The sequence below is a fragment of the Hyla sarda genome, chromosome 9 (genome assembly GCF_029499605.1).
Source record: "Hyla sarda isolate aHylSar1 chromosome 9, aHylSar1.hap1, whole genome shotgun sequence".
NCBI lineage: Eukaryota > Metazoa > Chordata > Amphibia > Anura > Hylidae > Hyla > Hyla sarda.
This window is the reverse complement of record NC_079197.1, coordinates 60930885-60955341: the sequence shown is the minus strand read 5'-3', so window position 1 is coordinate 60955341 and position 24457 is coordinate 60930885. Positions and strand designations below refer to the sequence as shown.

General features: G+C 42.8%; 1 protein-coding gene across 5 annotated transcripts in view; it reads right to left on the bottom strand.

The window, feature by feature from the left end:
* Positions 1-24457, bottom strand: part of LOC130291604 (ras-related GTP-binding protein A) — a 1042086-nt gene that overhangs the window by 137232 nt on the left and 880397 nt on the right. The window contains exon 11 of one of the 5 annotated variants that reach the window (XR_008847980.1): positions 3022-3102. The exons of the other annotated variants lie outside the window; for them this stretch is intronic. The gene's annotated coding sequence lies outside the window, so the exon portion shown is untranslated. The remainder of the gene's footprint in view (positions 1-3021; positions 3103-24457) is intronic. 5 annotated transcript variants of the gene reach the window in all.

The window sequence follows — 24457 nt, the reverse complement described above, 5'->3', positions numbered from 1 at the left end:
CGATGGATAAGAGTAGAGAGAAGAGAGAGCTGAGAATATTGGTCTGTCGAACCCCAAGTGCTTGAGAACCGAGAAGGCGTAAGACCATCGAAGACGGTCGAACGCCTTCTTGGCATCCAGCGCTAAAATTAGAGCCGGGGCTCATGAACATTCTAGATGGGCAAGTATATTAAGTAATTGTCTCGTGTTGTCAGAGGCCTGATGGCCTGACACAAAACCAGCCTGATCAGTGTTTATAATAGAGGGCAAAATTATTGAGATCCAAGATGCCAGAATTTTGGCATCTTTTTTTTATGTCTTGATTTAATAACGAAATCGGACGGTCCGACGTTTTACCTGGTTTTGGTAAGGCTATTATAGTGGCTTGGGGATTCTCCCCTGGGAGCGAACCAGATGTCATAGCGGAATTTTTTATAGTAGGAATTTATGAAGCCATCGGGGCCGGGAGCTTTATCAGGAGGCAAGGCTTTGATAACCTCTCTGACCTTGTCTGGACCGATACTGTAGTCTCATTGAGCTTGGACAGTTGTGTGAGGGTTAAGGAGGGGAGGTTGAGTTTGGAGAGAAATTCCGCTGTAAGAGATGGTAAATCCGTTGGGGAGGGAACAGAAGTATGGAGATTGTAAAGGTTTGTATAGAACGATTAGAAGCCGTTGGCTATGTCTGAGGGAGTATATAGTTTAGTATTTGTGAGGATATGTAATAAATATGGCATGCAGGCCTTCAGTCGTCGTTGATTAAGTCTATTTGCAAGGAGTTTACTTAGCTCGCATTTTTCATATGCGCTTAGCAGTAGGCAGCGGAGGTCACGTCTGTGTACAGCAACTTTCTCTGCTAAAGCTGGGGAGGGGTTGGTCTGGTTCGCTTGTTCAGCGAGATGTAATTGTGCCAATACCTCATTGACTCTCTCTTCTTTTTGCTTTTTAAGGAGAGAGACATATTTTATACAGTACCCACGGATAACTGCCTTGTGACAGTTCCATAGTGTTATGGGATCTGCGACAGAGCCACAATTGTTTGCAAAATAAATAGGGATCTCACGATGCAGGTACTCTGCATATTGGGGTTGTGACCATAAGAAGGGGTTGCTACCCCATGTGTAGGCTTGGGGAGAAGAAGCTCCATCTGTAAATTGTAAGGTGACAGCTGCATGATCAGACCATTTAATGGCCTCTATAGGGGTGTGGTGAATGGCAGTGAACAGTGACTCTAGTAGAAATAAGACAATTTGTGAGTATGTGTTATGTACTCCTGACAGGAATTTATATTCCCTCTCGTTTGTGTGATGAATGCGCCATGCATCATATAGGTCATATTTGTGTAGTAGGGGAGACAGCGTAAAAGAGGAGGAGCAAGTAGAAGAGCGAGTAGAAGAGGTAGAGTCTAGGGCAGGGTCGGGGACAGAGTTGAAATCTCCACATATTATGAATGATCCCCATGGAGATTTCTGCAGTGTTTTCAACATTTTAAGAATCTAGCTTGGCCTGAATTAGGTGCATATAGAGATACTACAGTTAAGGGGGTAATCAGGATAGAAGGGGAAAAAAACTCTGGATCCTCGGCGCCACCCGTTGCAATAAACTTCAGAAGTCACTGGTACAATTAAAATATTCTTTATTCACCTATGTCAGACTCGTTTCGAGGTTTAGGATACCTCTTTCTCAATGACCTTGGTGCTTATACAGACAATATAAAATAACAGCTTTATATAATAAAAGATGGACGCCTCAAACAGTGTCAGGTGGTACTTAAGATCTGTCATAGACATGCGCTGATGTAGCACTGCTAACTGACAGGTGTGGCTCTCACATCAGTAGTTCATTCATAAAAAAAAAAAAATAAACAAAAAAAATATATATATACTCTAACATAGTAAAACATACAATATTATTAAAAGATACTTTTAGTTTCAATTTCCAAGTGACTACCTACTCTTAGTTCCTAAGATCCAGGAGCAGCTTCTCTATATAACTTTGTTACACTGTTTCTGAATGTCGGCATCAACTGAGCTTCCATACCCAGAGCGGCGGCTCTGATTAGCTTGATGTGTTTAGAAAAAGAGGAGGAGGAGCCGGCTCCCGACGGAGCAATACCGATGGTAGCATGTTCTAAGTTACAGCTTTGCTGCCCCCGTTTTCAAAGTATAATAGTCTTAGTCTTATTATTAGTGATCTACAGATGAAGATCTGAAACACTCCGTGGAGGGACGGCTAGTGTCGTTCCTCTTCCGACACTAGCCGTCCCTCCGCCGCTCTGGGTATGGAAACTCAGTTGATGCCGACATTCAGAAACAGTGTAACAAAGTTATATAGAGAAGCTGCTCCTGGATCTTAGGAACTAAGAGTAGGTAGTCACTTGGAAATTGAAACTAAAAGTATCTTTTAATAATATTGTATGTTTTACTATGTTAGAGTATATATATATATATATATATATATATTTTTTTTTTTTGTTTATTTTTTTTTTAATGAATGAACTACTGATGTGAGAGCCACACATGTCAGTTAGCAGTGCTACATCAGCGCATGTCTATGACAGATCTTAAGTACCACCTGACACTGTTTAAGGCGTCCATCTTTTATTATATAAAGTTGTTATTTTATATTGTCTGTATAAGCACCAAGGTCATTGAGAAAGAGGTATCCTAAACCTCGAAACGCGTCTGACATAGGTGAATAAAGAATATTTTAATTGTACCAGTGACTTCTGAAGTTTATTGCAACGGGTGGCGCCGAGGATCCAGAGTTTTTTTCCCCTTCTATCCTGATTACCTACTATCGAGTGAGGCTGCCACCTCCTCGACATCTCTGGACGGCTGCACCGTTACTTCCACACCGAGACAATCCAGGTTGCTGCATGCCTAATGCAACCAGTCAAGGTGAGTGGTTATTGCATATACCGCTCACTCTAAATATTTACATCTGATCAAACGTACTGCCCTATGAGAGCTCTGTCTTTTTTTCATTCTTATACAGTACAGTTAAGGGGGTGGAATTGATGGTGCAACGTAGAATCACGAACCTTCCAATCGGGTCTGAGACGGAATCCTGAAGAGTAAAGGCGACAGTATTTTTTATTGTCATGACCCCTCAGGATTTTGAGCTGTAATGAGAATGGAAGAAAAGAGAGAAGGCAGGGTGTTTAATTCGGAATGCATCAGTGGATAACAAATGAACAAATGTGTTTCTTGCACGCATAGGACATCACATTTTAATGATTGAGCCTCCTTCCAAAGATGCGGTACATTAAACCCATTAGCATTTAAGCTAGCCAATGTGACTACTATATTGACAGTGGTAGATTATGCGACATATTAGTAGTGTGTGATATAGATGGAATAGACAGAGCGCACCTCCCAGCCAGCGTGCGCCTGTCAGCGGTTCATGGTCAGTGCTCAGGGGACATAAGGTCTTGTTATTGCCACATGGAAAAAAACAAAACTACAGTAACCAAAACAAAAACAAACAAGACAGGAAGAAAGAATGGCCATGGGGTGCCATTCCACAAGGAGTGGGGGTTAGAGCCCAAGCCCGCAATTCAGCCAGTGAAATACAATACCGCTCCCTCAAGCAGTAGACCAGTCTGGAGGGACTGGAGCTGGACGTGGACTTCTGGTACGGTCAGTAGATGCTGAAAGGGTGATATTCCAAGTCTGGAGTAGTCTTTCTCCCTCAGTCAGGTTTTTGATTACATGGATTGCGGCATCCTTCTTAAAAAGGAGACGAATGGGGAATCCCCATCTGTATAATATGTTCGCAGAGTGCAGGGCAGTGGTGATCGGTAGTAAGGCTCGGTGGGCCTGCAGCGTTGCTGCAGATGGATCCGCATAGATAGAAATTTTGTGGTAAGAAGCCGGCAGGCCCCCATTGCGCCTAGACAGTTCCATCAGAAGTTCTTTTACATGGAAAAACTGCACTCGGCTAAAATGTCCCTTGGGATTGAGTCCTCCAGGTGTTTCAGGAGAGGGACTCGGTGCGCCCTGTCTACGGTCAGTTTCTACTGAGAACAGTCCAGCATAATGGTATGAAGTAGTTCCTTGACATAGTTGGGGATTTCTGCAGGCACAGCTGTTTCTGGAACCCCGTGTATTTTAACATTATTGCGGCGGCTCCTGTCTTCCAGATCAGCTACTTTAGCTTTAAGAGCCGCTATATCATCCTCCGCAGTATAGTGTAAATCAATGAGGTCGTTGTGAGAGGATGCAAACTCTCCAAATTTTCCCTCTATATGATCCACTCTATCCCCCAGATGTTGGATGGTTGGACGCACCATGAGGTGCATTTCTTGTATAAAGGTAGTGCGGAGGAGAAGTAACATGTCTCTCATGGCTGTGTCTGTGAGAGATTGGTTGCTAACTGGCATGTCTGCATGTCAGTATCCAAGTATGGCACCTCGCCAGCTTTATTTACACAGGTTGCAGGTAAAACAAAACATAAAACAGGAACCAAATAAAGTCCTAGACCGTCTGGTCACTTACTACAACTCTCAGCATGCACTGTCTACTAACTGGTGAGCTCCCCTCATCCAGTTAAAACATGTGCCACCTGAAACCTAATTACTCACAGTTCACACTGTCACTTGGGCCACTTACAGCTCCTGCTGTGTGCTTCCAACAGGGCTCATTGTCTCCCCCTTACAGCAACCTGCTGTTTCCAAGGGAGAGCCCAGATCAGACTGAGCCTCTTCCTTTTCAACACCTCCCCTTTCTGCTGCCTGATGACTTAGGCCCCCAGGTGAGGGATTCTTCAGAGTGAGTCCAGGAAATGAACCCTTTCCTTGCCACTTTATCACATATCCCCCCCCCCCATCCTTTGCTCAGACCACCGGAATAGAGCACCTGTGTCTGAAAGGCAGAGTCCACCGGCCTTTCCTTCCTGTTGGACAATTTTTGCACCGAAGACCTTGACATTTTTCTTTCTCACTCTTACTAGCCACCACGTACACGTCTCAACTTCAGAGGATTTCCCACCTGGTTTCAGCTCAGACTTCTCATACAGCTTCACCTCAATCTTAGCTTCAGAGGGCTTCTTACAGGGCTTCACCTCAATCTTAGCTTCAAAGGATTTCTTACAGAGCTTCACCTCAATTTTAGCTTCAAAGGACTTCTTACAGAGCTTCACCTCAATTTTAGCTTCAGGTGACTTCTCACCTGGTTTCATCTCAATCTTAGCTTTAGAGGAATTTTTACAGGGCTTCACCTCAATCTAAGCTTCAGAGGACTTCTTAACATTCAGAGAAAGCATCCCTGTATCCAGTAACTTCTGCCCCAGAAGCCTTTCTTGAGCCAATTCCACCATAGCTTGGTCTCTGCTCTCTTTCAGGACTTTCCGGTCCTCTACCATTTTTTTATATTTTCGCTGCTTGCACTGAAGCTTACCAGACTTCATCCTCTCACTATCAAGTAACTCTGTCAAATCCCTGATAGTGTCTTCCGAAGACAGCAATTATTTCCTCAACTGCTCATTGTCCGCCAGCACAGCCTCCTGCTCGTAGAGTTGCACTCCCAGCAAAACCAAGGCAGCTACGTGGGACCTTCTGCAAGTTTTGTTCTGCGCTTCCAGGCTCTGCACATTGTGCACTAACAGCACTTTCTCTTCCTCCAGATCCACTATGGTAACCAACCTAGCCTTGTAGTCACAATGTAAAGCATGATATGCACTATGCAGAAGACTCCCTTCTTCCTTCAGAAAGGTAACCTGCTTGGCCAGACTCTCAACTTTATTCTTCTGGCAGGTTACCAGACTCTGGGAGCAGGACAATTCATCTTGCAGAGCTACAATGTCACTTTTCAACTGCTCCGTGACTTTCTCCAGTTGACGCTTCTCTTCCTGCTCATTCTGGAAGTCTGCCAGCACTTTTTCCCTCTCCTCTGTCATACACTGTACCTCTTCTTTTTCTGACAAATTCATAGAAACCAACTGCAGGGTTTCTTCCAAAAACCAGGATCTGTTCCAGTTTCTTCCCCAGGCCAGCTCGTCGTTTCCGAGACCTTTTTCTGACAGCAATCTCCTCACTCTCGCCGTCGGGCCCTGAGTCATTCTCTTGTTCTCTATCAGACACTCGAGGCGACTCTTCACCATCTCATTTACTTAGGTCTCCGTCTGTGACTGTAAATGTAGCATCCAGCTCCACTGGACCTTTCTTCCACAACTTTGGCTTTTCCATAGCCCTCTCCGTAGCTTGACTTGCGGAGTGCTCTTCAGCTCCCCTAGTAATCTGGCACACTCCCACCTGACATACACCTAGGATTTGCTTACACTCTCCATCCTCAGCCTCTGCTGAGTTACTTTCCCCTGCTGTATAATGTAAGTCAAGTGTTGTGAGCCTAACAGGTGGGCCTGCTCTAGTCACCTGACTATCTTCCCACAACAGTCTGAAAAACTGAAAATCCTTCCCCAGTACTACTTCATACTCCATGGAAGGATCTATTGCAACCTCACACAGGTTTTCTTTTGTCCTGCAAGAGGTGGGAATAGACGTTTTTACATCTGGACACATCATCATACAGTTTTAAACAAAAACCTTATTTCCCTGCATGGGTTCACAATTTATGACACCTTTTACACAGTCCCGCAAAGACACCTGTCTTTACTACTTCCGGAACCCTTGGGTGCAAAATTTCTGGCACATTCTCGGCATCCCACAACTTCCAAAAGCATGGAAAGTCTCTGCCCAGAACAATTTTCCCCGTAAGTTCCGCACAAACCTCCAACACATGGTTCACTGTCCCAAAAGAGGCTTCAAAAGTAACTTGAACAGTCTTACCGGTCTCCGGTTGGGACTTCACACACTGAGTTACCTCCGGCCTTATGCAAGACACAGTCTTACGACCATCCAAGTACATCCACAGTGGGGTTCCGCCCACCAACAACAAACGGGACCTCGGCTTCATCCCGGCAACCGCCGGTTGTGGCCCACATCGGTTGCCTCCACCAACGGCCTGCCGATGTCGTCCTTTTTCCCCAAAAAACATCGATCTGTTGCCCCTAGCAACGTTCCTCCACAGACTCCGTCCTGTGCTTGCACTCCTCTGCTGGGCTCATCCAACTTGCAATCTTGAAGGGTGTTGCTCACAGCACCGACTCCTCTCCAACTCGCCCATTGGTTGCCCTTGGCAACGGGTTTCCCTTGTCAACTTGATGCCTGCATCCTCCACCAAATGTAAAGAACCGTCCTCGGGGCCAGCTCTGGGATCGTCCTGTGACTTACCACTGGACATGTTTCCTCGCAATAACTCGCCAGACAACAGTTCAGCATGCAAGTCTGGCATCTCACCAGCTTTATTTACACAGATTGCAGGTAAAGGGTAAAGGGTGAGCCTCTTCCTTTTCAACACTTCCCCTGTCTGCTGCCTGATTACTTAGGCCCCCAGGTGAGGGATTCTTCAGAGCGAGTCCAGGAAATGCACCCTTTCCTTGCCACTTTATCACACAAGATACTCCAAAATCGCATCTCTTAGAAAACCCTCAAACAATTTACATACAACGGAGGCTAAACTAACAGGCCTATAATTCCTGCGGTCACCTTTTGACATTCTTTCTCTCCAACTTTTCTCCCACTATCCCCGCAAGTCCAGAACCCTGCCCCCCCTCATATAAACCTCTAACATCTCATCATCGACACACTCTCAGACTCTCTTCTGCCACTCTCCATCATATCCTTCTCCATGATACAGACCATTCCGTTTAATTCTATAACACCACAATCACCAAAGCCCTCAACTTAGTTTCCCCTTTCACATATAACAGAGCATGACATATCAATAGACATGGCTGAAACTACCAGCAGAATTTCTCATAGTGGCTTACTGGAGAAAGTTGTATTGGCCTGCGTACAGCAGGTTGAGAAACCTTTAAAATCTATTCAAATTTTTCCCCAGCCAGGTGTCCCAGGCCTGGAAGTAGCAGGTTTAAACCCCTGTCTAAAACTGTTAGGAGTATAATCAAGTAATTTAAAAGTGTTTTTAAGGCTCTCTTATGGCGACTTGTGGTAACCCATGGTAACAAGTAAGCTCGCCCATTTTTAAGCCTTCTTCACATCAAAATAAAGCGGCATAAAGTATCCCTAGTTGTCAGTAGATGCCTTCTGGTGTTAATATGCACACAGAGGCATGGGAAGATGCCATGGCTTTATCCTAGCATGCCAAAAATTATCCCTTTTTTGGGAGTAGCAACATGCTCTTAGTCTAGCAAATGAAGAAGATGACATGGATTTTTCCAAGCATCCCAAAAATTATCCTTTATTGTAGATGATGGGTTATGTACATGTAGGTGTGGATCAAAGTAGGGTGATGGTGGATTGGTGTTACTAGTAGTAGCCAGCGTACAGCAGGCAGTGGTGAGGTAGAATCATCTGTAGCCAGCAGAGAGCAGGCATTGGTAAACTAGATATACTTCTACCCAGGTGTTGTAATACATGAGGTGCTGACCTAAATTTGGACCCCGTCTGTGCCTCCACAGATACAAGAGAGTATTGGGAGAGAGAAAAAAGAAAAACAGGGGGCGCTTCCTGGTATCATATATGAATTGGTGGGCACCCTCCACCACATCAAAGTGATATACTGAACTACTGAGTTGTTACACCGTTGTGTGCATCTCTGTTGCGATAGTAAAATAGGCGATGTATAGGATGGCTGCTGCACTCTGACCAATAACAAACTCCTAGAAGAATCCGATATAAAATTGCGGAAACACAAGCAAAAACTGGTCTAGCAGGCGCTGCTCATATCTCTGACACAAAAAGGACCCAGGCTAGCACAGGACAACATAAAATACATTTTTAGTTTTTTACAGTAGGGACAACGTGTTTCGGCACTAACTCGTGCCTTCCTCAGGTCCCCCAAGAGTTTTATAGACAAAGAAATGCATACATCCTATTACAATATCACAGGATAAAAATACCACATAAAAAAATGTATCACATAAGAAATCAAATATAAGAGTATCACATCCATATAATAGTCACATGACAAAGGTAATATAGCATTCAATGAATGTGGCCCATAGTGGTAATGGTATTAAAAGTAATATATAATAATAAGAAATAGTAATAACAAATGATAAAAAGATTTTTTATAGTAAAATAACGTACTATTATTTGCATACATTAGCATACATATACCTATAGATATGCAAATGTTTCTATACACACAAGTGACAGCATCAAAGTTAGGATAATGTGAAAACTGATAAAATAAGGACAGTGTAGTATTAAGAACAAAGCCATGGGTGTTAGAATATGTAATGAACCTATGGAAATAGCTCTGCCGAGTGGCTAAATGAGGATACATTTGTAAACAAGACCAGAGTATTTGGTGACTTAGTGAACAAATAAATAAATAATGTATTTGTGGACCCTAGAAAGTTGGTCAGATGGACTTGGGTACTGGTGAAGAGAAAGGAGAGGAATGCCCAGAGTTAAAAGCACATCACTGGAGATGCGAGGGGAGAGGGATCCTGGAGAAAGTGAAAGTAAATCCAAATACTTAGTACAGAGAACCTGTGTTAATGCTGTGCTGCCGGGTCTGAAGGCAACGGGCTGGGAGAGCGCATATAAGGCAAAGTTTTTGCCGATACGTCACTTCTGGTTGTATAGGTAGTTATGGTAACTTGTGACGCTGGTTGATAAACGGAACCAGCGAGTGAGAACTTGCGCAGAGGTGCTTCGGGGTATTTAAAAGCACTCCTGAAAAGAAAAGTAATTCTTCTCAATACAAAGGCTTTCTCCACAGATACGGCGCTGTGCCTGCTTTCCTGTAACATAGTAAAGAATTTCCACATGGCAGGATACCATAAATACTGTAGCTAGGTACATCCACACCCGACTGTGCCCCTGTTCTAGAGAAAAAAAATGTCTCAAGCCTTCAGCTCCAGCACCAGTGTCACCTGCTTCTGAGCTACTTGGAAAAGAAGGCCCGCTGACATCCTTCTTTTTAAACGCCTCTTCATCATCCCCACCACTCTTCTCATTTATCACTTCTGATATGTGATCGTGGCCTCCTTGTTCCCTCTCAGCACATCCACAATGATGCCTTACAGTATCCCCACCACGACTACCACCAGTCCCACTAGTGCCATGCTCGACTACTGTAGCCCCTTCCCCCACCTCAGCAACATGCTCCAAAGGCTGACTGTGACCCAACTCCTCCTATTGGCTAGTGCTATCCTTCTGCGTAGCAGAAGGGGGGAAGCAAAGACAGAAATGAGGAAACAGACCCTCTAGGATGGACAATTCCTTTACCAGACATTTTTTTAGGATCGTTTTATCTTTTTTGGGTGATTTTTCACCAACCTACTTACATAGTTACATAGTTAGTACGGTCGAAAAAAGACATATGTCCATCAAGTTCAACCAGGGAATTGAAGGGTAGGGGTGTGGCGCGATATTGGGGAAGGGATGGGATTTTATATTTCTTCATAAGCATTAATGTTATTTTGTTCCAGGAATGTATGTAATCCTGTTTTAAAGCTGTACATTTTTCCTGCTGTGACCAGTTCCTTAGGTAGACTGTTCCATAAGTTCACAGTTCTCACGGTAAAGAAGGCGTGTCGCCCCTTGAGACTAAACTTTTTCTTCTCCAGACGGAGGGAGTGCTCCCTTGTCCTTTGGGGGGGTTTAACCTGGAACAGTTTTTCTCAATATTTTTTGTATGGGCCATTAATATACTTATTTACGTTTATCATATCCCCCCTTAAACGTCTCTTCTCAAGACTAAACAATTGTAACTCCTTTAATCGCTCCTCATAGCTAAGATGTTCCATGTCCCATATTAGTTTAGTCGCGCGTCTCTGCACCCTTTCCAGCTCCACAGTGTCCCTTTTATGTACAGGCGACCAAAACTGAACAGCATATTCCAGGTGAGGCGGTACCAATGCTTTATAAAGGGGGAGTATTATGTCCCTGTCCCTTGAGTCCATGCCTCTTTTGATACATGAAAATATCCTGTTGGCTTTGGAAGCAGCAGCCTGACATTGCATGCTATTCTGTAGTCTGTGATCTACAAGTACACCCAGATCCTTATCTACCAGTGACTCTGCCAGTTTAATCCCCCCTAAGACATACGACGCATGCAGGTTATTAGTACCCAGATGCATAACTTTACATTTATCCACATTGAACCTCATTTGCCAAGTGGATGCCCAGACACTTAGTCTATCCAAGTCATCTTGTAACCTATGCACATCCTCTATAGACTGTACCGTGCTATAAAGCTTGGTGTCATCTGCAAAGATAGAAACAGAGCTGTTAATGCCATCCTCTATATCATTGATAAATAAATTAAACAACAGCGGTCCCAGTACAGAACCTTGGGGTAAACCACTAATTACCGGGGACCAATCAGAGTACGAATCATTGACCACCACTCTCTGGATACGATCCATGAGCCAGTGTTCAATCCAGTTACAAACTAAAATTTCCAAACCCAAAGACCTTAACTTACCTGTCAGACGTCTATGAGGGACAGTATCAAATGCTTTAGCAAAATCCAGAAACAGTATATCCACAGCCATTCCTCTGTCGAGGCTTCTACTCACTTCTTCATAAAAGCAAATTAGATTGGTTTGACAACTTCTATCCTTAGTAAACCCATGCTGGTTATCACTTATAATACAATTATCCCCTATGTATTTCTGTATGTAATCCCTTATAAGTCCTTCAAACAATTTACCCACAATGCACGTTAGACTTACCGGTCTATAGTTTCCTGGGGAAGACCTAGAGCCCTTTTTGAAGATGGGCACCACATTCGCCTTGCGCCAGTCCCTTGGCACAATACCAGTCACCAGTGAATCTCTAAATATCATGAACAGGGGTACAGATATTACTGAACTTACCTCTCTAAGAACTCTTGGGTGCAATCCATCTGGCCCTGGAGATTTGCTTACATTTATATTACTTAACTTACCTTGTACCATCTCTACATTAAGCCAGTTCAGTACATTATATGATGTGTTACCAGCACTGACCTGTCCAATGTCAGCTCCTCCTTCTTCCTTAGTATACACAGAACTAAATAACCCATTCAGTAGCTCTGCTTTCTCTTTATCGCCTGTGACAACCTCCCCATTATCATTATTAAGGGGTCCTACATGCTCTGTCTTTGTTTTTTTTGCATTTATATATCTAAAAAAATATTTAGGATTAGTTTTGCTTTCTTTGGCCACCCGTCTCTCATTTAGAATTTTTGCTGTTTTTATAAAATTTTTACAAATTTTATTAAGCTCTTTGTACTGTTTAAATGTTATAGCTGACCCATCAGATTTGAATTTTTTGAAGGCTATTTTTATTGTTGTTTATTGCTCTTTTAACATAATTTGTCAGCCATGTAGGATTTAGTTTTAATCGTTTATATTTGTTCCCCTTTGGTATATATTTAGCTGTATAGTTATTTAGAGTTGATTTAAAGATGTCCCATTTACCTTCTGTATCAGTATTTGACAACACCTGAACTGCATTTATCTTACAAAAAGGTATGTATAAGGCAACCAAAATTTTTTAAATACTGTCGCTTTATGAGCCTAATGTGTTTGGAATGCACAGGCTTTTTAGTATAATGCGTGTTTGCGTGTACACAACTAGAAAGATTGAAGGTGAGTTATAGGCTACAAACGTGTGACTTCAGCATGCTTTTTGACTGGCAGAGATGACAGAGATGACAGCACGAGTACTGAAGGTGTTTTCGGAACAATTTTAAATGCACCAGAACCGTATAACACTGCAGGCTAGATACATGTAACTTCAACATGCTTTTTGGGTGGCAGATGAGACAGCACAATGGGTACTGTAGGTGTTTATGGAACAACATTAAATGCACCAGAACCGTATAACACTGCAGGCTAGATACATGTAACTTCAACATGCTTTTTGGGTGGCAGAGGAGACAGCACAATGAGTACTGTAGGTGTTTATGGAACAGTATTAAATGCACCAGAACCATATAATACTATAGGCTAGATATGTGTAACTTAACCACTTAAGGACACATGACGTACCGGTAAATCATGAGTCCGCTCCCGATCTATAAAGCGGGGCCACGGCGTGCAAAATTGAAAGAGTTATGATTTTTTAAAGGCAAGGAGGAAAAACGAAAATGCAAAAATGGAAAAACCCTCGGTCCTTAAGGGGTTAAACATGCTTTTTGGGTGGCAGGGATGACAGCACAATGCGTACCGAAGGTGTTTGCAAAAATCAATTATATACTCTACTGTTTTGACAGGTATATAGGTGCCATTCGAATATGCTTTGTAAATGGGTGGCACAGATCAATGCACCTCACTGGAGCTGGTTCAGGAATACTATTCAATTATATTTCAGTTATATGCAGGTATGAAAAAGACTGTGGATTGGTAGTAGCAAAAGATTAGCCCTGCCTTCAGTTTTGGTGTATAGGAGCCCCTATAGGATTTTTCTTGTATGGGGATTGATTCCTGTACACACACACACACACACACACACACACACGTTCTCTCTTTATAATCTTTATAATCACTTAATTTCCCTATTATCCTCTCTTTTTAATCTGTATCTCAGTCTCTATCTTTATAACCACTAACTCTCCCTATGTCTGTCTCTCTCCCTCTCTCGGTCCTCTCTCTGCAGAAGTTCCCAGCACTCTGAATGCTGTGGGTGACATCAGTGCCCTTTTATTTGTGTCCCTGGCTGTATCCTATTGGCCTTTGTGCTTGATTGACACAGTAAGCAGCAAATCACATGAAAAACCTGGGTTATCATGTAATTTGCTGCTTTTCTTACCTCATCTTACGTCCCCCTGCCTGCCCTGCTTCTCTGACTGCCAAAAAATGCTTTCTGATTTTTCACGCTCTTTACTGGCGAAAAATCCTAAAGTTTGGGTCAAATCCGGGTTCACCGGATTTGGCTCGCTCATCTCTAGTCTTTACCTTCAAGTCTGCACTCACTTCTGCTAAACATAACTACTTTACTATTGTCACATACTCTCTTTCCCACAACCCCAGGCAACACATTCAACTCGCTTTTCCATCCCCCATTGCCACCCCCTACATCTCTCATCTTAGCAGATGACTTTGCTACATACTTAAAACCCAAGAACGAAACAATCAGGGAAAGCTTTAACTTACAGTCCCCACAACCCATCTTCACATCAGCCCAGCAAACCTCACCTATGGCTCATTTCTCAACCTTGTCAACAGAAGACAAGCTATTTAAACTACTTTCCTCATCACAACCCACCACATGTGCACTTGCCCCAATCCCATCCAGCCTTCATCACATCCCAACCTGACTGCAGTATTCATCCTAGCCCTATCCCATCTCTTCAATCTATCACTAAACACCGGCATTTTCCTTAATAATTTCAACATTCAATCATAACACCCATCCTGAAAAATCCTTAAAATAAGTCCAGATACCACCCCATCTCACTTCTCCCCTTTGCTTCAGAACTCCTTGAGCAAGATGTCTACTTTGAACTGTCCTCTCACTCACTCTTCGACCACTTGAAATATGGTTTCGATCCCCACCATTCTACTGAAACCACCCATACCAAGGTGGCCAATGATCTGTTGACCGCCAAAGCCTCACAATATTTTTCTGCTCGTTTTCCTTGACCTCTTCTTTGCTTTTGATACAGTAGACCATTCTCTCTTGCTACAAACTCTCTCATCCCTAGGCGTAAAAAATTAAGCCCTCCGCCCCTTTCTGCATTCATATGTCTGCCTACTTCAAAATAATTTATTGACCCTTAATTTACATAAGCACAAGAAATGCAGACATATGAGAGCAGAAGGGGACAGAGGCCTCCATTGCACAGGGAATATTAGCAATGGTGAATGTATACAGCCTGAATCTCTGGAATGGACCACCAATAGAGTGAGTTATACATCTTTTTACCGCACTATGGGTTTAGTGTGAGTGAGCAAAGTATCATTAAACCTTTAATGCTGTCTTCCATCACTGCTAATGCTTGGCTTCTTTGTAAGTCTGACAGAAAAATGGTGAGATCAACATCAAGCATTTGGAAACATTTCCACAGTGCAATTTCTGCTGAGAACAGAGCTGCAGTTTGCAAATACTGTGACAGTAAATTTTCTTATCCAAAGATGACAAAACACATCCTTGCATGTCAGAAGTGTCCTAAAGATATCAAAAAAATAAATATGGAATTCCATAGCAATGAATGTTCAAGTAGCTTTTCCTTCCAATTGTGAAACCTCACGATACAGGCTTTTTACATTTGTTGCAAAAAAAAAAAAGTTTTCCAGCAACTTTAGTTTATTATCTAATTATTAAAGTGTAGTTTTATTTCAAGCATAGTACCTTAATTTAGGCTGCATTTTACGTTCCCAGTGTAACAAAATTATTTTGTAATTGAAAACTACTTCACTCTGCATTTCTGTAATCCATTCAGCATATCAGACATCTTTTTAGTCCATAGTCTCACTCCCATTGTATGAAGCACTCTCAGGAGCTGAGCGGAGTCAGGACCCATGGCTAATGTCGGACATGGCCAATAAGTCTGACCCATTAGATGCCAAAATCAAAGTTGATTACAAATTACAATCAAATTACATTTTTCATTTTCACGGACCATTGTTCCAAAAATCTGTCAGACACCTATGTGGTGTAAATGCTCACTGTACCCCTTGTTACGTTCTGTGAGGGGTGTAGTTTCCAAAATGTGGGTATTTATTTTATTGCGTTTATGTCAGAACCACTGTAACCAGCAGCCACCTCTGTGAAAATCACCACTTTAGGCCTCAAATGTACATAGTGCGCTCTCACTCCTAAACCATGTTGTGCGCCCGCAGAGCATTTTACGTCCACATATGGGGTATTTCTGTACTTGGGAGAAATTGTGTTACAAATTTTGGGGGTCTTTTTTTTCTCCTTTTACCTCTTATAAAAATGAAAAGTATGGGGCAACACCAGTATGTTAGTGTAAAAATGTTTATAGCATATTTTTTACGCTAATATGCTGGTGTAGACCCCAACTTTACCTTTTCATAAGGGGTAAAAGGAAAAAAAGCTACCAAAAATTTGTAGCGCAATTTCTCCCAAGTACAGAGATACCCCAAGTGTGGCCCTAAACTGTTGCCTTGAAATACGACAGGGCTCCGAAGTGAGAGAGCTCCATATGCATTTGAGACCTAAATTAGGGATTTTCATAGGGATGTACCCGGATGCAAGCGTTACACTTGCCTCATCCACCAAAAATACCGTACAGGGTGCCTCCAGCTGTGGCAATACTGGGAGTTGTTATTTTGCGACAGCTGGAGGTTCCGTTTTGAAAAAACTGACGAACAAGACATTTTTACATTTTTCTTGGGGGGGGGGGGGGGGGCGACAGTGTAAGGGTGTAGTGTATATGTAGTATTTTACTCTTCATTTAGGGTTAGTGTAGTGTAGTGTTTTTAGGGTACATTCACACGGGTGGGGATCTACAGTGAGTTTCCCGCAGCAACGGAAAATTTGCCGCATCTCAAACTTGAAGTAGGAAACTTGCTGTAAACCCCCGCCCATGTGAATGTACCCTGTATATTCACATGGGGGGGGGGGCAAAGCTACACCTCCCAGCATGCACTGACAAACCGTGCATGCTGGGAGTTGTAGTTATGCTACAGCTAGAGGCACACTGGTTAGGATTGGGTAACAGACTACCGCAGTGTTTCCGCACCACTGTCTAAACTACAACTCCCAGCATGCATGGTTTGTCAGTGCATGCTGGGAGTCATAGTTTTGCAACAGCAGGAGGCACAAGGGTTGGGAAACACTGAGTTAGGAAACAGACAATGTTTCCCAACCAGTGTGCCTCCAGTTGTTGCAAAACTACAACTCCCAGCATGCCCAGACAGCTGAAGGACATGTTGGGAGTTGTAGTTATGTAACAACTGGAGGAGAACAGTTTGGAGACTCCAAACTGTAGCCCTCCAGATGTTGCAAAACTTCAACTCCAAGCATGCCCAGACTGCCCAGGCATGCTGGTAGTTGTAGTTCAGCAACATCTGAAGGGCCATATGTTAAAGAACTACAACTCCCAGCATGCCTGGACAGTCTCGGCATGCTTTGAATTGACATCTGAAGTGCTACAGTTTGGACACCACTGTATAGTAGTCTCAGAACAGTGCCCTTCCAGATGTTGCAAAACTATAACTCCCAGCATGTTGAGACTGTCCAGGCATGCTGGGAGTTATAGTTCTGCAACATCTGAATAGCCAGATGTTAAAGAACTACAACTCCAAGCATGCCTGGACTGTCTGGGCATGCTGAGAGTTGTAGTTTTGCAATATCTGGAAGGACACAGTTTGGAGACTACTGCACAGTGTGTCCAAGCTGTGGCCCTCTAGATGTTGCAACACTACAACTCCCAGCATGCCCAGACAGCCTTTGGCTGGGAGTTGTAGTTTTGAAACTCCTAGAAGCAGCAGTGAAGATCACTTTTACAGCGATCTTCACTGCTGCCTCTGACGCTGCAGCTGCCTCCACTTGCCTGCCAATCCTCCCCTGCTCCACTCGCCGGTCCCTGCGTGCCCAAGGTACCTGCCGCCGGTCCCCATGTGCCCAAGGTACCTGCCACCATCTTCCCCTGCTCTGTCCGGACATCCTAAATTGAATTGATCGGCGATTTGCGTTGATTGCCGACATGGGGGTTCTCAGGACCTCCCCAGGCATTGTTACGGGATGCCTGCTGAATGATTTCAGCAGGCATCCCACTCCAGTCCCCGACCGGCACACGGTGGGGACCGAAATTCCCACGGGCTTACAGGTACGCCCTTAGTCCTTAAGTACCAGGGAGCAAGGGCGTACCTGTACGCTCTTGGTCCCCAACAGGTTAATAACTAATTTATGTGACATGAATATCTTTATTACAAGTAGAGAATTTGGAATTCAGAAAAAAATGCTACATTTTTAATTCTTTACAGGATTTTGGAGTTTTTTTTTTACACAAAAACGCAGAATCTATGGACCAAAATTTACCACTAAGAATAAGTACAATATTTCACGAAAAAACATTTTCAGAATCACTTTGTTATTACAACATAAAGTGGGACAGGTCGGATTTGAAAAGGGGTTAAGGACCAAGCCCATTTTTGATCATTAAGGACCAGGCCAATTTACATTTTTGAATTTATGATTTTTAGAAGGGGAGGAGGAAAAAACTAAACACTTTAAATTGTGCACCTACAGACCCATATAAGGGCTTGGTTTTTGCTTCACCAATTGTACTTGTAATGACATCACTTATTTTATATCAAAATCTGCAGAAAAACAAAAAAAAAACATTTGTGGGGTGAAATAAAAATTTAGCAAATGCCATTTTGTAACTTTTTGGGGGCTTCCCTTTCCCCGCAGTGCACTTTTGGGTAAAAATAAAACCTTATCATGTTGCCCGCTATTCTCCCCTCCATACGGGCTGGTTATCACATTTGTATGCAGTCCTTAAAGGGGTACTCCGCCCTAGGGGATAAGATGTCTGATCACGGGGGTCCCGCCGCTGGGGACCCCCGGGATCTTGGCTGTGGCATCCCACTGTCATCACTGCACAGAGCAAACTCGCTCTGTGCGTAATGATGGGCGATACTGGTACCGGAGCATTGTGCCCATTGTGGGTAAGTAGAAATCCAGACTTTATTAGAACTCACGATAAAAGCAGTACAAGCAACCAGCAGATCAGACGCGTTTCAGGCGCATGCGCCTTTCGTCAGTGATGTCATCCATCTGCACAGGTGTCAGTTAAATACCGGACAGGTAGTGGGTGGAGAATTAACCAACAATCATACTACACTAAGACCGCTGACTTCGGTGCAGAGGAGGATACTAATACAAAACATGATAAAAATGTCAGTAAAAGTACAAAATGCTATAAACAGTGCACTAATAAGCGACTTTGCATAAATGGCTTACAATTAATATAACACAGAAATATAACATGGTGAATAAATGTTGAAAAAACATATAAAATACACAGCAGTTATTGCCAACTGTGGATCTTGTACAAACGTGTGTGTGAATGCGGCGTTAATAGTGGAACAGCAATTCTCTTTTTAGATTTAAACCTTTGGATGCACTTGTACCCAAGGTGAATTGCCAAAATGCTTCACATTCCAATAATTTTCGCCACACACAACCCCCACGAGGTCCTGTGGGAACACGCTCTATACATAAATTTGAAAATGATTAGTGCTACCACCATGAATAGTTTTAAAATGTAAAGACGCTGCCGAACGATTTCTTATGGCATTACTGGTTATGTCATTTAGATGTTCCAGTGCTCTAACCTTCAATTTCCTACAGTTAATGTAATCTTTTATATGATAATTTTTAGTTTGCTCTGCATCAGAAAATTGTGTGCATAATTTGACATAATTGCATTTTCTACAAATCCTGACGCCACATCTAAAAAATCCTCTATTGTTTAACCAATTATTTCTGTTAACTGTATTGGACAGTACCAGGCTTGGAGATAAAATATATCCTAAAGTTTTGGCCTTTTTAGGGACTATGTGACAGCCTTTGGATAGTATTTTTGCTATAGTTTCATCCTGCCTCAGAAAGTGAAGATGCCTGTTAATGATGTGCTTGACCTGTGTGAATTGAGGGGAATAAGTAAGTGCAATGACCGGTTTACTCTGAAAATCTGAGCGACTGTGTTGTGTATGATTGACAGGTGGAGAAATCAAAAGAGAGCGATCCTTTTTTGCAACAATGGTTTTAGCTCTGGACAAAATACGTGCAGAATATCCTCTGTCCGCGAGCCTCCATGAGGTCTCACCGACTTGAGACTCGCAGTAGGTTTACGGAATGTGGAAACAGAAATGATTTGGTCTGGCACTGAACTAAATTCAAGGTCAAGAAATGAGATGTTAAGTGGATCTGAGTGGTGGGTAAATTTGAGGTTGAAAGGATTATTGTTAATGTATTCCAGGTACAGTGGTATGGCAGACATATCACCCCTCCAAATGAGGAGGAGATCATCTATGAATCTGCCATACCACTTTACGTGGGACACAAATGGATTGGATGCTGAAAAAAGATACTTGGATTCCCAATAGGACATTGTCAAATTGGCTAAAGAAGGTGAATGTCTTGCGCCCGTTGAAACACCACTGGATTGGATAAAAAAAAGCCTGATCAAAGGAAAAATAATTGTGTATCATAAGATACCATGTACTCATTTTTATGAATTTGACAGTATAGTCACTGTGGTTGTCCAAATGGTATACCAGCGCTTCCATGGCAATGTGCCAGGGAATGCTGGTATACAATGAGACAATGTCACAGGTTAACCAGCTATATTCTTTTCTCCATGTGAAGCGCTCAAAGGCTCTAAGAATGTCCCTGGAATCTTTGAGATAACCAAGGACCCTTTGAAGCATGGGCTGAAGCATTTGATCAGTCCATATGGAGAGTTTTTTCAAGAGACATTCACAGGAAGAAACAATTGGTCGCATGGGGGGAGGTGTGATTTGTTTATGGGTCTTGGGCAGGCCATACATGATGGGGATGATGGGTTCATCCACCAGCATGTATTCCTTATCCCTAATTGTAATGACTCCCAGGCTGACACCCTCACTAAGTAACCTATCCAACTCACTTTTAAACTTGGCGGTAGGATTATTATCCAATTTTCTGTACACGTTTGTGTCTGAAAGCAAATCATTTATTTGTTGTACATAAGTAACCTTGTCCATCACAGTGACTGTGCCGCCCTTGTCAGACATTTTAATGACTATGTCTTCTGCAGAGCTAAGTTCATTAAGGGCGGCACTTTCACTGCGCGAAAGGTTACGATGATTGTTAGACAGTCCTGGTAAACTAATACCTAAAGCAATCAAATCTGCCTCCTCTGCATTTTGAAATAAATCCATACCATTAGTTCTAGATTGTAGAGGATAGAAATATGGATTTGCATTGCTATGAGCAGGGTTGCTATTGGTAACTGCATCCATTTGATCCCCAGCCAGATCTTGTAGTGTGCACAGAGCCACCTGCTCAGGGAAATGCATGCCACAAAATTCATTGACATAATCAATTTTTGGAGTCAATGTATCATTGTCAGAAACATCATCTACAAAAAAAAATTTTTTGATGGTTAAATTCCATACAAATTTATTAATTTCACAAAACATTTTAAAAATATGTAGATCATTTGAGGGGGAAAAAATTCATGCCCTTACTTAGGACACTCATCTGCTCAGGGGTAAGTGTCCTGTTTGATAAATTTAACACTGTTAATTTCACTTGGCTCCTCAGCCTGGGAGTGGCGACGTCGGTTGTGTTTTCTCCCTCCCCCGCCCCCTCTGGGAGGGTTTCCTTTGCGCTTGGAGTTTTTTGAAAGATGACGTTGTTGAACAGCTGAAGACTGTGAAGTGTCCGATTCTGTGCTGTCTCCATTAGCTTCAGTTTCATACTCAGATGAACTGAATGTGACTTTTTGTTTGCGGTTGCGTTTTCTTCTTCTGTTATTTTTATTTTTGTTTTTGAGAATTGACTTGGGTTCACTTGATTCCCATTTTCCCCACGCATTATCTCCAAGCCTGGTACTGTCCAATACAGTTAACAGAAATAATTGGTTAAACAACAGAGGGTTTTTTAGATGTGACGGCAGGATTTGTAGAACATGCAATTATGTCAAATTATGCACACAATTTTCTGATGCAGAGCAAACAAAAAATTATCATATAAAAGATTACATTAACTGTAACCACCATTATGTGATTCATGTCATTGAATGTTCACAGTACCAACTTAAATATGTAGGTTTGACCTCTAGGAAATTGAAGGTTAGAGCACTGGAACATCTCAATGACATAACCAGTAATGCCATAAGAAATCGTTCGGCAGCGTCTTTACATTTTATAACTATTCATGGTGGTAGTACTAATCATTTTCAAATTTATGCTATAGAGCGTGTTCACACAGGACCTCGTGGGGGTTGTGTGCGGCGAAAATTATTGGAACGTGAAGCATTTTGGCAATTCACCTTGGGTACAAGTGCACCCAAAGGTTTAAATCTAAAAAGAGAATTACTGTTCCACTATTAACGCCGCATTCACACACACGTATGTACAAGATCCACAGTTGGCAATAACTGGTGTGTATTTTATGTTTTTTCAACATTTATTCACCATGTTATATTTCTGTGTTATATTAATTGTAAGCCATTTATGCAAAGTCGCTTATTAGTGCACTGTTTATAGCATTTTGTACTTTTACTGACATTTTTATCATGTTTTGTATTAGTATCCTCCTCTGCACCGAAGTCAGAGGTCTTAGTGTAGTATGCATTCACTTCCAGGCTGTGAAGAGAGAGGTGCTGTTTGGTAACTATAAAACCAAGTATATCTAGCGATTGTCTGAGCTAGTGATTGTGTGTCTGTATACAAGAGTGTGAAGTATACAAGTGAGTGAGTATAAAAGTGAGGGGACTTAAAATTAAGGTACTTTAAATTCAGGAACTTTAAATTGAAATATTAGATTTTTTTTTCTTTTCTGTAAATGTTTGCTATCCCCAAATCTAGTATGACCTCCATGTTGGAAAAGGCAGTCCAGTTTGCATCTTGCACAATGTATGCAATCCTTGAACAGCAGTTTGAGGGTGCATATTGTTGTGCGAGATGTGTGCGAGTTGTTCATTTGGAAGACCAGATCCTGGATCTAGAGGAGCAACTGGCAACACTAAGATGCATTGACAACCCGGAGAGAAGTCTCCTGCTCACTGAGCAGGTACTCTCTGGGGTAGAGGTGGGGAAGGATAGTGGGACGGAGGTGCAGGACAGTCAGGCAGCTAGCTGGGTTACAGTTAGAAAACGGGGTAGAAGGAAAAATGTCAGGGAGGCTAGTCCTGAACTGGCACACCCCAACAAGTTTGCCTGGTTGGCAGATGTGAGGGATGGATGCCATTTCAGAGCTAGCGGTACTGCAGCAGGACTCTGCCTCTGACCGCCAGGGGGGTGTCTGATCCAGTAAGGAGGGAGGGAGGAGTGCAGGGCAGGCCAGACAGGTACTGGTAGTGGGGGACTCAATTATTAGGGGGTCAGACAGGGCGATCTGTCACAAAGACCTGGATCGCCGAACAGTGTGTTGTCTTCCTGGCGCTCGAGTTTGGCACATCGCGGATCGGGTTGACAGGTTGCTGGGTGGGGCTGGAGAAGACCCAGCAGTCATGGTACACATTGGCACCAATGACAAAGTAAGAGGTAGGTGGAGTGTCCTTAAAAATGATTTCAGGGACTTAGGCTGCAAGCTTAGGGCAAGGACCTCCAAGGTAGTATTTTCTGAAATATTACCTGTACCACGAGCCCCACCAGAGAGGCAGAGGGAAATTAGGGAGGTAAAGAAGTGGCTCAGAAGCTGGTGTAGGAAGGAGGGGTTTGGGTTCATGGAGAACTGGGCCGACTTCGCTGTCGGTTACCGGCTCTACCGTAGAGACAGGCTGCACCTCAATGGGGAGGGTGCAGCTGTGCTTGGGGAGAAGATAGCTAGAAGGGTGGAGGATTGTTTAAACTAGGGACTGGGGGGGAGGGAACCTACAACATATAGGGGGAAGATAGTGTAGATAGAGGGGGGGGGGACTTAATAATGTACCTGGCGGTGGAGCGGAGGGAGGGGTTAGAATAGTTAATAGGGATAGGCATCATAGGAAAAAAAAACATACACCATTGAAGTGCATGTTGACTAATGCCAGAAGTCTGTCCAATAAAACTGAGGAACTGGAGTTGAAAATTTCTTAGGAGGATTATGACATAGTCGGTATAACAGAGACTTGGTTGGACGATAGCTGTGACTGGGCGGTCAACATACAGGGTTATAGTATATTCAGGAAGGATCGGACAAAACGGAAAGGGGGAGGAGTCTGTCTTTATGTAAAGTTCAGTCTGAAGGCCGCACTGCTGGAGGATATTTGGGAGGGAAACGATAATGTGGAGTCATTATGGGTAGAAATATATGGAGATAAAAACAAAAAAATTCTGATAGGGGTTTGCTATAAGCCACCAAACATGATGGAAGAGTCAGAATCAATTATTGAGGCAAATAAACAAGGCAGCAAATCAAAATGATATGTTAATAATGGGGGACTTTAACTATCCTGATATAAACTGGGAGACTGAGACCTGTGAATCTCATAAAGGGAACAGGTTTCTGACTATAACTAAAGACAATTATCTGTCCCAAATTGTGCAGGGCCCGACCAGAGTGGGCGCCCTACTAGACTTAATAGTAACAAACAGACCTGACAGAGTAACTAATGTGCAAGTAGAAGGATACCTAGGAAATAGTGATCATAATATAATACATTATAACTTGTTCTTCAATAAGGGAATCTCTCGAGGGGCCACAAAAACAATGAACTTTAGGAAAGCAAACTTCGATCAACTCAGAGAAGCCCTTAACAATATAAAATGGGATAATGTCCTCAAAAAGAACAATATTGACACTAAATGGGAGACTTTTAAAAATATCTTCAATTTTCACTGTAAGA